Here is a 16,665-nt window from a genome sequence, read left to right as displayed (position 1 = left end):
CAGAAATGATACGGAGAGGTCCATAAGGTCAAGAATGCAAAAGATAGGGAAATCCAGCATTCCATCTGGCCTTGCAGTTCATTGTCTTTCTTTGCTGTTTGCAGTTCTGAGGTCATATACTATTTCCCTCTCCTGTGCTTCAGATAGACGGTTGCTCACAGAACAGGGAACTATTCAACATTTATACTCCCTTATTCATCTAGGCACATCAATTTACTGCATTTAATTAAAAAAAATCAATTTTTATGAGGTTTTTCTCCATACAGTATCCATGGGCTCCACATACATAACAAAGATATCTCGCAACACTCCTGTAAAGGAAAGGACACATGGGGAATGAGGCTGTCATAATGAGGGCACCAAATGGGTGCTCAATGCCACAAGTGGCCTTTTAGAGGAACGTGTAGTATTTTATAACATTTTGTTTGTTCAAACATAGCTGTGACTGCATATGTAGGTGATGGCCAACAGACTCGAACTAGATGAGGCTCTCCCTGCTCTGGATTTTATCCATTTGTCAAGTTTCACCCAGGCTGACTTTTTTTTTTCCCCACATAGTGAAAGCACAGGCACACATAAAGACCTGAGCAGTCTTTTAGTACGTACCAGCAACCTGGGTTTCAGCCCTAAGCCACAGGAATCACATTTCTCCCTGCCTGCTCATGCCCCTTGCCATGCGGGGGCAAGGGATTACTCAGGCCAGGTTTGGTACAAACAGCACCATCTGCTGAGCACCCAATATCCTGCCTGCAGGGACACCTTGGGACTGTGGATTTTTGGAGGGGAAGGGTCTGTCTCTGCTGCCCAAGCGATGTTGAATGCTCGGCCCCTGAATTTATTGAGCTCCCCAAATCAGTCAGAAGTTTTCCATCCCTAGGACGACTCGAGTTGCTCCTGTCACTTCCCTGTGATTTGAGTCATCTGCTGTGAAGAAAAGCAAAATAATCCTAGTGATAAATATACAAGGGATCTATTCCATCCAAGTTTGTACACCAATGTATAAACATGCATTTTATCCCCAAAGGACTTTTGGGTTTATTCCCCGAACCTGTGCACACTTCGCTGCATCCCAGGCTCTCCATCCCTTATTAGGGGCTATGAAACAGATTTTAGGGCACACTGAGGCACGTTTTGGCTGGCTGGCTGTGATTTCTTGGCCTTTTTCTTCGATGGGTCCGCTCCCAGAGCCGGGACATGAATTCCTATGGAGAAACATCCACAGGGGATGGGGAAAGGGAGAAGAAACCTCGTGGGGAAAGTTAAGCGGGGGCACAGATTCCTCATCCACGAAGAGAAGGGAGTCCTTGGCAGGAGACTGGGGGCACCCAAGAGGACCAGGGCCTCGCCAGGGGTTTTGGAAGCGACCCGCGGGCTCCCCACGCGTGTTGCGCTCCCGGGGACCGCGGGTCGCGGACCGGGGGCTGCTCGTCCCCCCGCGCCCCGGGGAGCCAGGGCTGCAGGGCGCTCCCCTCCCACATCCCCCAACTCCTCTTCTTTAACCCCGTTTCTCTCGGGATTCCCACCCCCCACCCCGGATTTTTCCACGCCTGACAACAAAGGAGGCTGTGGGGCGGTGACTCCGCGGCGGCTCCGCCTCCCCCCGCGCCGAGGCCGGGCGAGCGGACACCGAGCGGGACCCGGGCGGCTGCCGCCTCCCCTGCTGCCCCCGAACCGCTGGGCGGCTCGGGACCCGCCTGCCCTCGCCTCCGGGAGAGGTAGGTTTGGGGCTGCGCACACAAAGGCGCGGCGCGGGTTCCCATCCCCGCATCCCCCTCCCAGCATACCCTCCCCGAGCTTCTGGAGTGGGGGGTCCCATCCCAGCATCCCCTCCTCGAGCTGCCGGAGTGGGGGTCCCATCGCCGTATCCCCTCCCCGAGCTGCTGGAGTGGGGGGTCCCATCCCCGCACCCCCTCCCCGAGCTGCTGGAGTGGGGGGTCCCATCCCGGTACCCCCTTGCCGAGCTGCTGGAGTAGGGGGGTCCCATCCTGCACCCCATCCCCGGGCTGCCAGAGTGGGGGGTCCCATCCTGCACCCCATCCCGGGGCTGCCAGAGTGGGGGGTCCCATCCTGTACCCCATCCCCGAGCTGCTGGAGTGGGGGTTCCCATCCCCGTATCCCCTGCCCAGGAGCTGCTGGAGTGGGGAGTCTGATCCCCGGTATCCCCTCCCCGAGCTGCTGGAGTTGAGGGGTCCCTCCCAGCATCCCCTCCCCGAGCTGCTGGAGTGGGGAGTCCCATCCCAGCATCCCATCCCTGAGCTGCTGGAGTTAAGGGGTCTCTCCCTGTATCCCATCTCCGAGTTGCTGGAGTGAGGGTTCCTATCCCCGCACCCCCTTTCTGAGCTGCTGGAATGAGGGTTCCCATCACCGCAAGTCTCCCCAAGTCGCTGGTGTGGGGGTCCCTGCCCCCTTTCCCCAAGCTTTTGGAGTAGGGGGAGTTCCATCACCACACACCCTCCCCAGGGTGGGAGGCAGCAGCACCCCCAGGCTGTGAGGTTCTCTGTTCCTTCATTCTTGAAGGGAAACAAAAATAAAAAAAGGGGGGAGCGGTATACACGGGAACCCAGGGGGCTGTAAGGGGCAGTGAGGGGACTACAGGTCACTGCTTGATAAGTCCCCCCCCCACTGGGCTGTGGGGCTTCTCAGTGGGGCAGCACTTGTTCTGTGGGGGCTTTGGCTGAGGTTGGGGACCCTAGAGCCCTTCAGGTTCTGTGGCTGCAGCCTGGTGTGGTCCAGGTTGGGTAGGAAGAAGAGGTGGAAAAAGAAAACCAAATACATATTTTATCTCCTATTTGTTCTTCCCTGGGAACTGATGTGGAGGGTGGCTGTTGCCCTGCAAATTTTTCAAAAAAGTAAAAGCTGGGAGCATGGTGAGCCGCAAGGACTTCAGCTTCCATCCCTCCCTGTACGGTGCTGTCAAGTTTCCCTGGAGGGTCCTGGGAGTCGGAATGTCCAGATTTTCCTATGCATTAGATTGAAAGGGGCTACAGCTGGCCAGAGTAACTGCATGAATAAATGTCTTTTGGGGATTCACAAGGGGAAGGGGTGCAACGCAGGAGCTCTGTGTAACTTGACTACTTGTTTGCTTCTTCAATAGGGTTTTTGGTTTTCATAGTATTAATGAGTTCTGGCATATGTCAGTACTGTGGGGATGCTGTGTACGGCAGTGGCTGGCATTGAAACATGGTCTGGTCCTGTAAGACCAGGGAAATGCTCGTAGCAGACTGGAGAGAGAGAGGCAGGAACGTGAACTTTTTGGGTTTTGTTGCAAATTTGCCTGGTCAAACAAAAAAAAATGCAACAAAACAAGGAAAAGATGTGAGCATTACGTGGTTGTTGTCTGTAGTTTGTGTCGGGAGTATTTGCTCTGGCAGTGGTGCTTCTCTGCCTCGTGGTACGTTTATGTGTGCGCTAAATCCTGTAGGGCCAATGAGGATAGTTAACTTTCAATGATTTGGCAGAGAAGTGGGAGCATGGAAGAACATTGTTAAAATTGGGAAAAAGTGCTTGTAGATCTTGTAGGCAATTTGAGAGGCATTTAAGCTGTCTGCAATCTCCCTGTGGTATGAACAGAACTCTGAAAATCTCTTCCTTTATTGATGGCTACTTTCCTAGCAATATATGGACAGACAGCATGTACTGTGAATGTGATAGCTGCTTGCTTATTGTCAGCGATATTTATGCAGGGACAATAAACAATTGTTTGCTGGGCTGTATTAAAAAGAACCACAAATGCCCCATAGCTCCTAAAACAAAACCTTTACTGTCTTAAAGCAACTGATGGCTGATTTTGTGCTTAGTGTGGTTCCACTGATGTCAGTGGAGTTTTGCCAGGGATGATTATAGCAGATGAAGTGTCACTTCTATTTTTCAGAGTCCAAATGCTCAAGACTAATGTTGCTATTTTGCCTCAAGCACTTCAGTATTGTTAATTGAAATGGTATGCTGATGCTTCCCAAAAGTAAGGGGTAGAGGTCAGAGGTCAGGACCTCATCAGGTCCCCTGAAGACTTTCCTTCTTGGCTTCTCCTTTCTGCTTCAGAACTTATATCCTAAATTTACGCTCTTCCTTGTTTTTCAGTCTTGGCATCTTTTTTCTCTCTTCAAAATTAAGAAGTTTCTCTGAGCTCCAGCTCATCCTTGAGCATTTAAAGGTTTTGAGACTTTGTTGAACTGCCCTACAACACCACTGCATGACGAGGTAAGTGAGGAGCTGTCTGGCAGCTGCACTTTGGAGATCTTTCTTGTCCGTTTACTTTTCTTTACAAGCTGATTTGTGTGGTGGCGATGATCAGGGCGTTTGCTGAAGTGGCAAATTGTTTGTCAGAGTTGTGCAATGGAACAGTGAGACTTGAGAGAGACTGAGTAGACTGGGGTGGAGGAGGCACTCAGTTTGTACATAGTACCATACCAGACATTGAGGGACAACTGATTTTTGAGTACACACCTTCATAACATCCATAAGAACAGGGAAATCATCAAAACATTAGAGCAGAATAAAAAAATGGGATAGAAGCAAATACTCTTGTTTACTAGCTGTAGGAAGAAGCATGGGACTGTTTAATCAGTAATTGGCTTTAACAGAACTTTGGCTCCATAAACGTTTTAAAAAAAAAAGATGTTATTGAATAAAACTATGTTATCTTTGTATGCATTTAATGGTATTAAATAGCACTTAATGGTATTAAATACATATGGCCAACTCTAAAGGCTGTTTTAAACAGAGCAAGTTTCAGTGCTCAGATTTGCAGAGTCTGCTAAGATGTTTTTGTATCTAGTATCTTTGTGCTGTACACCTTCCCTTTGCAGAGGGGGAATAAAAGCACAAGAAACTACGTGGGTCATACATGACCATACAGGAACTGTGTTCTGGGATGGGGGAATCACTACAGGAACTGTGTAGTGGTGCAAGGACTTAAGCTGATGTGTCCTGGACTGTTGGCTGGCATTGAAAGAACTTCCCCCTGCATGAAGGAGCAGGAGAAGAGAGGAGCGAAGATGCACGGTATGAAAATCAGCGTGGTTACTGGCTGTGATGCAATTAATGGTTAACTGCTCCTCCACGAACAACATGCATATTTGTCTTTGTTATATGAAAAACAGGAGGGTTTTCTAATGATAAGTGCGTAAACAAAAACATTCACCATTCATAGGAGAGAGAAAAAGTCCAGTAAGGGACATTTTTCTTCTCCTTTCTGCACCTGCCTTTATGTAGCGGGTGCAGTTTTTACAGGTGGGTCTCTGGATGGATCTTTGCAAAGTCCTTCCTCTGACCAGTTCTACAGTTGCACGTGAGTAGGTGCTGGCAGAAAGGAAGCAGAAGCTCTGTGGAGCCAGGAGGGTTGTGGCAAGACCAGAACTGCCTCTCTGTAACCCCAGCATGATGCAAGTGCAGATCTCCACCCTGAGATACCAGGCTTGTGCTTCTTTTTAAAGGTGATTTGTAAAGGAGTGGTTGCTCTTACTTCTGCTATGCACAGACACTCTCTTCCAATTCGGGGCTTTGGTGCAGAGGGCTGTGTGTGTTGTAAGACAGCGGGGAGCTGCGTGTAGCAATTCTCTTGTGGCAGTAGTCTTATAAGGATTATATTTCTTCACAGAAAGGGTCATTGGGAACTGGAACAGGCTGCCCAGGGAGGTGGTTGAGTCACCTTCCCTGGAGGTGTTTAAGGCACGGGTGGACGAGGTGCTAAGAGGAATTGTTTAGTGTTTGATAGGAATGGTTGGACTCAATGATCCGGTGGGTCTCTTCCAACCGGGTTATTCTATGATTCTATGATTCTATATGAGCAAGGAGCACTGGCATCTGCAAGAAGAGGAAGGATGTAGTCAAACAGAACCTTTTCTTCCCCTTTTTATGTAACTTGAAAACCTGGCACCTGCTACCTTCATGTTTTGTCACTGAGTAAACTGAAATTTGAAGTAACCCTTTTCCTCACAGCACTGTGCTTGGCGGTTGACTGTTGTAATTGCCGTCTGTCATAGTTCTAACTTGAGTTTCAAAACATGTTGTGAGCTGGCAGCCTACTTCTTGTGTTTAGGCCAACACTGTAAGATTTGTGCAGTGAAGGGTAGGAAACTCACAGGTGGAAGAGAAAGGTTTCCAAGTTGTGTCTATAAAAGAATAAGTTACAAAAATTTTGGAGCAGTTGTATGCAGTGCTCTGCCCACCGGTCTGCATCACATTTTAAAATAACATTGGACATCATGAGTTACTCTGGTTCTTTAGCCTCGGTGTATATCTGTAAGGACAGGGTTTGTAGTGGCTTGATGCAGTTCACTTTCTAGAATAGATCTTGTCTACCTTGCTTAGATGGAACAAGGACCTTATTTAGCTTTATTTATCCTAGAAGCAAAACTCCTGGATTTGCTTATGTTTTTAAAATGTCTCTAGGAACATGAAGCCACAAAATTGCCTTTTGTGCAAATACATGCTCTTCCTCAAAGGGAGGAATAGTGTAGTAACTTAGAAACAATGGGACAGATTACTGTTTCAGGTGAGATCAAATTCTTTATTTTTGCCTTTATACTGTGATTTCAAGTTCTGTTACATGCCAGATGAAAATCTCCGGTCTGCCCTTTAGCAAATCTCAGCCTCTTTTTATTTACAGTCCGTCTGTGTGAGCTGTATTTGTGTCCTGTAGAGAGCTATATATACAGTGATGAAGCACGAAATCTGCTCTTGCTGTAAAGAGTGCTTTGATGTCCTGGGCAGCAAGCATTCTGCTTGCTTGTGGTGAGATGGGTCTTACTTTTTAACCTTGTACACAGAAATTGTTCACCTTTCCTGTAAGCTAGAGAGCTAAAACCCAGAAATGCTTCTGAAGGAGAAACTGTCTTCATGTTTGACTTTGGTTTAAGTCTGCTTTGCATTGTAGTGTATTTCAGGGAGGGGAAACTGAGTCTTCAAAGTGTTTGTTGTTGTGTAAAGGGAAACACACGTTAGGCTGCTTTGGCTTGCTTGAATATTAAGAGTTCTTTCTGGTTTGGGAGGATGTTCAGTTCATCAGGCCTGTGCCAACTGGTGCTAGCTAACTCGTCTGGTCTGGTGGCGTCTGTTCTGAATGGGAGCCAAACGCTGCCAGTCAAAGGTATTTCTATAGCAATGGCATTTTGTGGGTCTTTTGGTGGGTTGGTGAGAGGAGGATGATGATGGGAAATAACTGAACAATTCTTTTCACTCTAAAGGCAGGGAATGAATGGGCATTCATAAGCCCTCGTGTATGTACACAGGCTTTTGTTCTGGTGCTATTAATAAAACAGAATTCACAGCTCCTGAGTAGTCACGACTATGTGATGAGAAGTGGGTCAAGACCACTCGTGTGTGCATAACTGCACTCCTGATCTAGGCCAGTGCCTGTGCTGGATGCTTCTAAACAAGCTGAAAAGATTTCAGAGGAGCTGGAATTTACACTGTCAAGTGGTGAAGTTCACCTCTAGCTGAGCAGAGCACTTAGGATGGGGATCAGAACGGATGGGTTTGAGTTGCTTTGCATGTTAATATGACCATAGAGGAACAGCTTCACTATTTTGTACCTCTGGAGAGCAAGGAATTTAGTTTGAGCCAAAGGAAATTTTATTCTTCCTGGCAGGTTGAGTTGCTGAGCAGCCCAACAAATATGTGCACTGCTCTGCTATTTCAACTGAAATACATCTCTGCTACCTCAGTTTTCTCTTCAGTGTCAAGATGACTTGCTGAGTATCCATCCTGATGTGTTGGTGCAATGATCTCCAGGCTGGCTGCGGTTATTGAGTGCTTCAGTGCCCTTCAAGGAAGAGTGGATGCCTGGGCTTGTCTTGGGATGCAGTTTGGGGCTTTTGGCTGTTGGTAGAGTAAGAAAGACAGATTTTATCTGAAGCTGCTGGGATGTTTGAAAGAATAAGGAGGAATCCGTTTGGGTTATGATAGTCTTTGCATTGTATTATGATTTTATTCCTTTTTCATCCTAGAGCTTTTTCCAGGTAACTTGTCCTTGAAGATGCTCTATGTCATATAATGCAAACTGCAATACACAGGTTTAACTCATGTAATGGCTGGCATGTCACTGCTGCCCCCTGAAAACAGTCTGGCAGAAACTGGTAGCCAGGTTTGGGTGTCTTAGGAGAAGGGAGGAGAGGTTGGGAAAAGAGTTGTGGCGGTTTGGGGAATTTCTTTGGGTGGGAGGTGGTTTGATACTGCTAGAAGGAAACCAACTTTTTCTTCCAAGCCTTAGGACCTTAGAGGCCCTCCTTCTACGTAACATGCAGAAGCAAACCGGAGCGCTGTGTATTGTAGCCGACTCCCCAGCGGTGCTGGCAGTAGGGTCTGCAAGATGAAGAGATGACTTTTTGTGGGAGGCTGCTAGGGTAGCAATGGGCAGCTGGCACAGCTTGACTTGCTGCTCTCCCACCCTTCTCCTGTGTCCTCCGACAGAGTGAGCAGCGCAGCGACACGTTAACTGATTAGAAATGCTCAGGTATGGGTAGTCTTGCGTATTCTGGAAGGAAGCCCTGGCAGTGCATGAGGTTGTCCTGTGGGTACTATTTGTTACCACAGAGAGCAACTGTGAGGAGCGGGATGGCTCTTGAGAGACAGTTTAAGCATGCCCGTTACTCTTCATTTACCTATTTCTTCTTTCAAGTACAAGAATGAAAAATACGAGTGAACATATTAATCCTTTTTCAGAAAATACCTTAAAAGCAAGCTTTAGAATTCAAGAAATCTAATGTCTCTGAAAAGCAGAAAGCATATGATCTCTTGGGGTGAAGCTGTATCCCCCGTATCCCACTGAAAATATTTACAAAGCTGTTTTTCTGAAGTCTAAGCAATGAGACAGCAGCCTTGAAGCCTGTTATGAAGTCTGTAGTTAGTGACTGTCCATGCCAATCAGCCGCAGGTGGAGGACTTAGTCTAAAAGGTTGTTTTTTTGGTTTTTTTTGCTCAAGGATGTGAGGACAAGTTAGCACATCAAGTTAGAAAATAAGTGTGCCATCTACTGTTTTGTTTTCCAGTGGCCTGGGGGCCCTTCCTGCATAGCACTGTCCTAAAGAGACAGTCTCTGCCTGGAGGAATTTACAGCTTGAACTGGGAAGAAAGAGCACCCAAAAAGATGAGGCATGTTTGTAGGGTGGGTTTTTTTGTGCCACCAGCTTCGTGATTTTGCAAACTTGAAGCAGAAATTTTTTTCTTGCATCAGAGATTAGTTTTGCATTGAATACAGCTACTTTGCAGGAGAGCCAGATATCTACTGCAGCTTCCAGTGCAGATGTAGCTTTATGCATCTGTACAGAGGTGCTTTGTCATTCATGTTTATTGCATTACAGGATCATACTTCAACACTGTAAGTTGCCCTGTAGGGATCTGTATACTTTCCAGCTAGTTAAGGTCTATTTGTTTTCTGTAGAAACACTGAAAAGGCATCACCTCAACCTTCTTACCTGTTTCCATGTAACTAGTAGGATTAACAGGTCCAAGACAGCCTGTTACTTTAGCAAAATGTAATCCATTTGCCAGCTTCAGCCAAAAAGTATTGCAGGGAATTGAAGCACAGGTTTATACAGTAAATTTTAGAGTAGTGAAGTGTGTGCTTTCTAAGAGCTTGTTCCTTCAAACATTGACTGAAATTGAGTTAATGAAGGCCCATCAAATTGGGCATAGTGTGCATTGATGAAATGATGTTTTGTTAAATAACTCCTCTAAGGGATCATTTCAACCACTTCTTCCCATTTAAATATTGGATCTTAATCTCTTTATTATAAGTAACATCAGGATTAGTAGAATTAAGTATTTAAATTTGAGCCAGTGGTGAGTTCATTTATTCCTTCTTTTATCTTTAATGGTGAAGAAGCCTCAGCTGATTTTCTGTCCAGATTTGATGCTTCACAAGTCTTGAAATTCATTTTTATTTTATCTGCAGAATCACATTTTGCTTTAGGGTGTTTTTTCTTTCCAGTGGGAAGCTTATTAAGCTTATTAATTGGCTGCTAAAACAGCCACAGATGTAGTTACTGTACTTTCTAAGCACATATGTTTTGAATGCTACGAAGTCCGGCAGATTGATTTAGAAAGCAAGATTACATGCACTAGTCAACAAAACATTGACTATCAAAGATAACTCATTACTGTAAAAGCAATGAAATAATGAGCTCCCATTTTTACTGGGTATTTTCACCCAGGAAGAGGACTGGGAAAAAAAATCTAGTCTAAACTACGACCATTCAGATTCCTAAGATTAAATGTCTTTGCAATTAATATACTGTTGCATTTTCTTGATTTTGTTCTTTTTTTGTTAACTGCCATAGTTAAAATGACATGAACTCAGTTTAGGGTATCATGATTTGCTAAATGGGAGGCTTAGAAGCACACTGTAGGAAACGTCCCTCAGGAAGAAAAGGATACGAAAGCTCAACAAGCCATTTGCAAAAATTACAATCATTCCAGTTAGTGTGGTTAAACTAGGTAATTTCTGCTTAGGATTTTATAGACTTATTGTGTATTTGAAAAAAACCCACCCTGTGTCAGGGTAAACAAATCCTTCAAATATCTAATTAAGATAAATATTTAGTATTGTATGTTTTCTACAGATTGAGAAACAAAGTCTGAATCGACTTGCCTACAGCTAAAACTAATTAGTGCAGGGATAGAATTTGAACTTGGGAATTTGAACCAAGAGAAGACCAAACAAGCTGAAATATTGCAAGCATAAACATAACGAAAAAGATAACATAAACTTTTTCAAGCATATTTCAAGAATAAACTCACTATCCCAATATAGAAATCATTTTCCCATAAAGGCCCTTAGGCAAGTATGCAGCCTGAAAAGCTGCTGCTTACTAAAACCAGGATCTGATTGGACCATGATCATTACTTTACTTGCCAGTTTTGTGCATTTTGCCTTTACCCCCATTAAGGTTGTTGCTTCTGAGAAAATTCCTCAAGACAAATGGGAATTCAGATTAAATTTTCAAATTGCTGAAGTTCAAATGAGGAGCAGCAGGCAAATTGCACCTAATCTTGAGAAGCTACAACAAGGTCATGCTAGGCATTTCCTTTACTTATCTACCAGATAGGTTATTGGTGTGAGCCACCTAAAGCAGTTGTACTGAATGTGGAAATGTAGCTGACACACATAAGTCATTGGCATCATTTTATGGGATGTCACTGAGTGCAGTTGCATTAAATTGCAGTGCTACCTGTCTCGGTCAAATATTTATTTTCATTACAATTTGGATTGAGCATAGAATAAACTTTTTTTTCTGTGTGTCTGCAATTGTTAAGTTTTTGGGATCACCTTTAGTTTTTATTGTAAAGGTTGTTGCATCTTAAAGGACAGTATTCACTTGCTTCCACGTGGGAGAGGTGGTAGCACTCACAGTTACTGCACAACTTTAGTAATTGTGCACTTTGGGAGAACAATGTGATCCTGTAACAGGGTTTGGGATTCCTTCCCCTTCTTTTCTGGAAATGCTTTCGTAAAACATTTAATTAATTGCAGTACCTAGTGTTTTCAGTCAATTGGTTTGTCTCACTGATGAAAATTAAGAGATAGGGAGTTTTTAGTGGCATTTCTGTATACATTTAAGCAATTTTATACTTTAATTATTTTTTTTTTGTTTCTAAACATACACAGTTAAAAAACAAAGCGAACTTTACTTAGTTTTCTGGATGTCTAAATGTCTTCTGTACTGAATGTTGTTTGAATCTCATTCCTTTGCCTTAGCTGTCATGTTTGCTGTGACGCTTTTGATTGATTTGAATGTGAACAGGCCAGCATGTGACTACTGGAAAACTAAAAGTGATTAGTGATAGTGTGTGATGGAGAACCTGAAGGCCCTACACTGAACCGTGATGCTCTTTAAAACAATGTAAATATCTTTCTATAAACCAGTTGTTGAACGAAGAGCAGATGAATGGAAGTTTAAAAGCTTGAATCATAGAAGTTTGGGATATTTACAGCCTAGTCTAAAGTGTTATTACTTCAGAGTGCCTAATGGAAGTGGAGTAGAAAAGCGCATTTAAAAGAGCTTTCCGCATCTTTGCTTAGGGTTTATAGTTCAATCTAGGGCTTGGAGTTTACAGAGTCGGTTTGGCATTGGAGTGGGAGTATTGACGTACAACTTGAGTGTCAGCTATTCAGCTTAAATAATCAGAATTTTCTGTTTTCCTCTCTTAAACAATTTAGTCTCTACAGTGAATTGCTTTTTTATTTTTCCAATGCACATATCTTCTATGCCTCTTTTATGGGAGGCTTGAATTTATAGTGCAATTCCTGCCTAAGAAGTGTTTGTTAGGAATATCAAACATTTTATCTAGAGCCAACTGTTCTGAAGCTGAAAACCTACCTTCAGAAGCTAAAGTCCCTCAGCTGAAAGCAAGTTAAAGTGTACACATATGTGTGTGCTAAATAAAAGCAAGCTGCCTTGCAGCTGGTAGTTGTGATGGCACCATGGTTTCTCTCCTCCCAGCTCATTTCTGGACTCTGTTGCATTTCATAGGCAGAGCAGAGGGCATAAAGCAAAGCTGTGTGGTTTGGTACAAGCGTGTATGTATCTTCCAGAACCAAATCGTACTGGACTTAGGCCAGGTCTGTGCCTGATTCCGCTCTAGGCATGAATAAAATGAGCAAGAGAAGTAAAAGCAAAGTAGACAGTAACTGAAAAGAGTTCTAGTGATATGACTTGTCCTCAGCTGAATAAGTGGCCTGGGATTAAACTGGGTTTATTCTCATTGCAGCTGGGGTAGACCTTGTTACATTATCCCTTACCAGACAATTTGTTAGTTGTTGTTTTTTTATTTCTAAAGTGGAAACACTTTATATTGTGCGTGACAATTATGTAATTGGCAAATGTCAGGAAGTTTGTAAAATGATCAAAAGTGGTTCTTGCAAAAATCTAAAGTTTTAATCATGTTCAATACAATGATGGTGTCTTTTTCCTAATAGAAATGATCTTTGTACTTAAATCTGGAATAGTTTGGACTTTGGAGGTGTTTTCTGTTTAGTTTTGCTTTTTTTACATTTTCTTAAATGTGTCACAGAAGCCAGAGTTATCCTACAAGACACTCACTTTCAGAAGGAGTGCAGGCAGGTAGGTACGTAGGAGTTGACCTTTTCATCTAGGAAGCACATTTTCATTTAGGGACTGCAGTGATAGGATGAGGGGTGATGGTTTTAAGATAAAAGAGGAGAGATTTAGATTGGATATTGAGAAGAAACTTTTTACTCTGAGGCTGATAAGGCACTGGCCCAGGTTGCCCAGAGAAGTCATGGATGCCCCATTCCTGGAGGTGTTCAAGGCCAGGCTTTGAGCAACCTGATCCAGTGGCAAGTGTCCCTGCCTGGGGGGGATGTGGGTGTGGTGTGTCAGAATTTGAAGTGAATAATCATTCAAGGCCCTTTGAACCCAAAACACTCTGTGATCATCATCATATTTGATAAATATTGACTTGATCTCTGGATTGGGGAGAAAATGGGTCAGACTGCAATACTGGACTGGAAAGAAAATGAAATGTAAGATAACTTAAAAAAATAAATATTTATGTGTTGTATCTGTTTGTACCGTATCTATTTGTACTGTAAAAGCTGTAAACCCAAAGCTGTAAACTTGTGAGCTGATTCCCACAAGATAAGCTGCAATGAATCTTTCACAGCAACATCACAAGCTTGAACTCCTCCCTGCTGCATAACTAATTACTGCTGTAATCCAGTTCACATGTAATCAATGTGAAGATCCTCCAGTTCTGCCTTCCATAAACCTTGGGTTTGTTTTCTTGACACTTTGTTTCCTGTTGATCGAAATTCTTAGAGTTGCTTGTTAGTTTTTCTGGGTTTTGTTTGGGTTTGGATTTTTTCTTTTTTTTTAATGTGCTTCCAAGGGCTATTACTTGCAACTGTTGTCTGGCAGCATGGGAATGAGCCCTGTCAGAGCCTGGACTCCTGAGTGGAGTCCTTCATTACTCAGCCACCAGTTTACGTGAAATTTAGGGGAACTTTGTGTCCTGGAGGCTTCCAACCCTTTAAAAATTTGGCTGAACCAGCCAAAACTTATGAGGAGGCGTGCAAGTGCACACTTGAATTAGCATATAAGAAATCTAAGAAGGTCATTTAACTTAAATACCTGATCTACTCCTATGTTTGTTCCTTGGTTGTGAAGCAATCTCTCTGGATATGTTTTTGCAGCATAGCTTTGCACCAAGGGAACTCCCTGCGATGGCTCTCATAGCCAACTTTTGCTGTCTGGTTTTGTGAGAGCCATACTGATTTAAGTAAGATGCTGGCATCAGAATAGCATCTTAGATTCTTCCTACTTTGTGTCTAAATGCTTTACGACATGGTTGCTACCTTTGTAGAAAGTCTGTTGCATAAGCAAACCACACCAATTTCCCTCAGCTCTGTTTAACTGTCATTTGGTGGGTAGCCGAGGTGGGGAATAGTAGATAGGCTTTCACTCTTGTAAACTTTCTGATCACTGAACCACATAAAAATTTTGTAAAGCAGAAGGCAGGGGAAAACCCCCTCTGTATTTCAGTCTCCTCATTTGGTTACAGCTATCAAGGCGTAGGGTTCGTTTATCACTCCTTCCAAAGCTTTTTGTAACTGAATGAGCTATGCCTGTAATTTAATTACATGTGCCTCACAAAGTCTTTAAAATTAGAACATATAGAAAACTCTTATTTCACATTGTTCTGTGTTTGTAAACTAGCTTCAGGCCTTTTTGTTGAAAGGCTGAACACACCTCTGGGCTGTGTCACAGAAAGACAGAAGTTGGTTTTACATGCAGTGGAAATGTAGACACAGTAGTGTGAAACTCAGTAAGCCCACAGTGAATATACGTTGGCTGGAGGTTTTTTTTACAGTCACGGATTGTATCATAAAGCAATTTCTTTGTATCAGTGGCCTGTCACATCATATAGGATCAGTCTTCCCCTAAGTAGGAAATACTTACTCAGGAAAGCTGCTGCGGACCTGAGCTCGCGTTTTTAGCTGTATTATCTCTGCTGGCCAATAACCACATGTTTTATCTGGTACTCTTTCCAGCCCACAAACATGCCTAGTGAGTAACGCATGAAAAACAAATATAACAAAGGTTGATACATTTGGCCAGCTTGCAGAGTATAGGGATCTCATTATTTTTTCCTACTTCCTGTCTTTTTTTTTTTCATTTGAAACTCACCTTTTAAATACACCATTTCCCTTTAACAGCCTAAGCAAGATTCTGTCCCATTTGACCTGCATGCCAGTCTTTCTATGGGGATGGTTATGTTGAATGATGAATACAGTATTTATTTTATTTTTAGTAGTACCTTTTTCATTTGGATCTTCCAGGAAGTTACATAGTTATTCTTAATTTTTTGTTGTTGCAGTGCATAAAGGCTAAGGACTGCATTCTCCTGGGGAAAAAATGAAGGATGTCAGAAATGTACCATTTTGTGCTATCAGTAAAACTGTAATTAACTAAATGCTTTGTCTGGTCTCTTGACCATCTAATAAAGAATCACAGAATCACAGAATCACAGAATAACCAGGTTGGAAGAGACCCACCGGATCACCGAGTCCAACCGTTCCTACCAAACACTAAACCATATCCCTCAGCACCTCGTCCACCCGTGCCTTAAACACCTCCAGGGAAGGTGACTCAACCACCTCCCTGGGCAGCCTGTTCCAGTGCCCAATGACCCTTTCTGTAAAGAATTTTTTCCTAACGTCTAGCCTAAACCTCCCCTGTCGGAGCTTGAGGCCATTCCCTCTTGTCCTGTCCCCTGTCACTTGGGAGAAGAGGCCAGCACCCTCCTCTCTACAACGTCCTTTCAGGTAGTTGTAGAGAGCAATGAGGTCACCCCTCAGCCTCCTCTTCTCCAGGCTAAACAACCCCAGCTCTCTCAGCCGCTCCTCATAAGGCCTGTTCTCCAGCCCTTTCACCAGCTTTGTTGCTCTTCTCTGTACTCTCTCCAGAGCCTCAACATCCTTCTTGTGGTGAGGGGCCCAGAACTGAACACAGTATTCGAGGAGCGGTCTCACCAGTGCCGAGTACAGAGGGAGGATAACCTCCCTGGACCTGCTGGTCACGCCGTTTCTGATACAAGCCAAGATGCCATTGGCCTTCTTGGCCACCTGGGCACACTGCTGGCTCATATTCAGTCGGCTGTCAACCAACACCCCCAGGTCCCTCTCCTCCAGGCAGCTTTCTAGACAGACTTCTCCCAGTCTGTAGCACTGCATAGGGTTGTTGTGCCCCAAGTGCAGGACCCGGTATTTGGCCTTGTTAAACCTCATGCCATTGGACTCTGCCCAGCGGTCCAGCCTGTTCAGATCCCTTTGCAGAGCCTCCCGACCCTCCAGCAGATCGACACTTCCACCCAGCTTAGTGTCATCCGCAAACTTGCTAAGGGTGCATTCGATGCCTTCATCCAGGTCATTGATGAAGACATTGAACAGGGCTGGACCCAGCACTGAGCCCTGGGGAACCCCACTTGTCACTGGCCTCCAGCTGGATTTCACACCATTTACCACCACTCTCTGGGCCCGGCCATCCAACCAGTTTTCCACCCAGGAGAGTGTGCGCCTGTCCAGCCCAGAGGCTGACAGTTTCTCAAGCAGAACGCTGTGAGAAACTGTGTCAAAGGCTTTGCTGAAGTCCAGGAAGACCACATCCACAGCCTTTCCCTCATCCAGTAGCCGGGTCACTTTGTCAT

General features: G+C 44.3%; 1 protein-coding gene across 3 annotated transcripts in view; it reads left to right on the top strand.

Moving 5' to 3' along the window:
- The first annotated feature begins 1,610 nt into the window (after positions 1-1,610).
- Positions 1,611-16,665, top strand: part of FAM107B (family with sequence similarity 107 member B) — a 62,895-nt gene continuing 47,840 nt past the window's right edge. The window contains exons 1-2 of one of the 3 annotated variants that reach the window (XM_069874701.1): positions 1,637-1,715; positions 4,111-4,197. The gene's annotated coding sequence lies outside the window, so the exon portion shown is untranslated. Of the gene's footprint in view, positions 1,716-4,092; positions 4,198-16,665 lie in introns of those variants that run through there. The other 2 variants (XM_069874881.1, XM_069874786.1) reach the window with 2 other exon arrangements.

Source organism: Phaenicophaeus curvirostris, chromosome 1 (assembly GCF_032191515.1).
Source record: "Phaenicophaeus curvirostris isolate KB17595 chromosome 1, BPBGC_Pcur_1.0, whole genome shotgun sequence".
In the NCBI taxonomy this organism is placed as follows: domain Eukaryota; kingdom Metazoa; phylum Chordata; class Aves; order Cuculiformes; family Cuculidae; genus Phaenicophaeus; species Phaenicophaeus curvirostris.
Note: the sequence above shows the minus strand (reverse complement) of the source record. Positions and strands in the feature narration are given on the sequence as shown.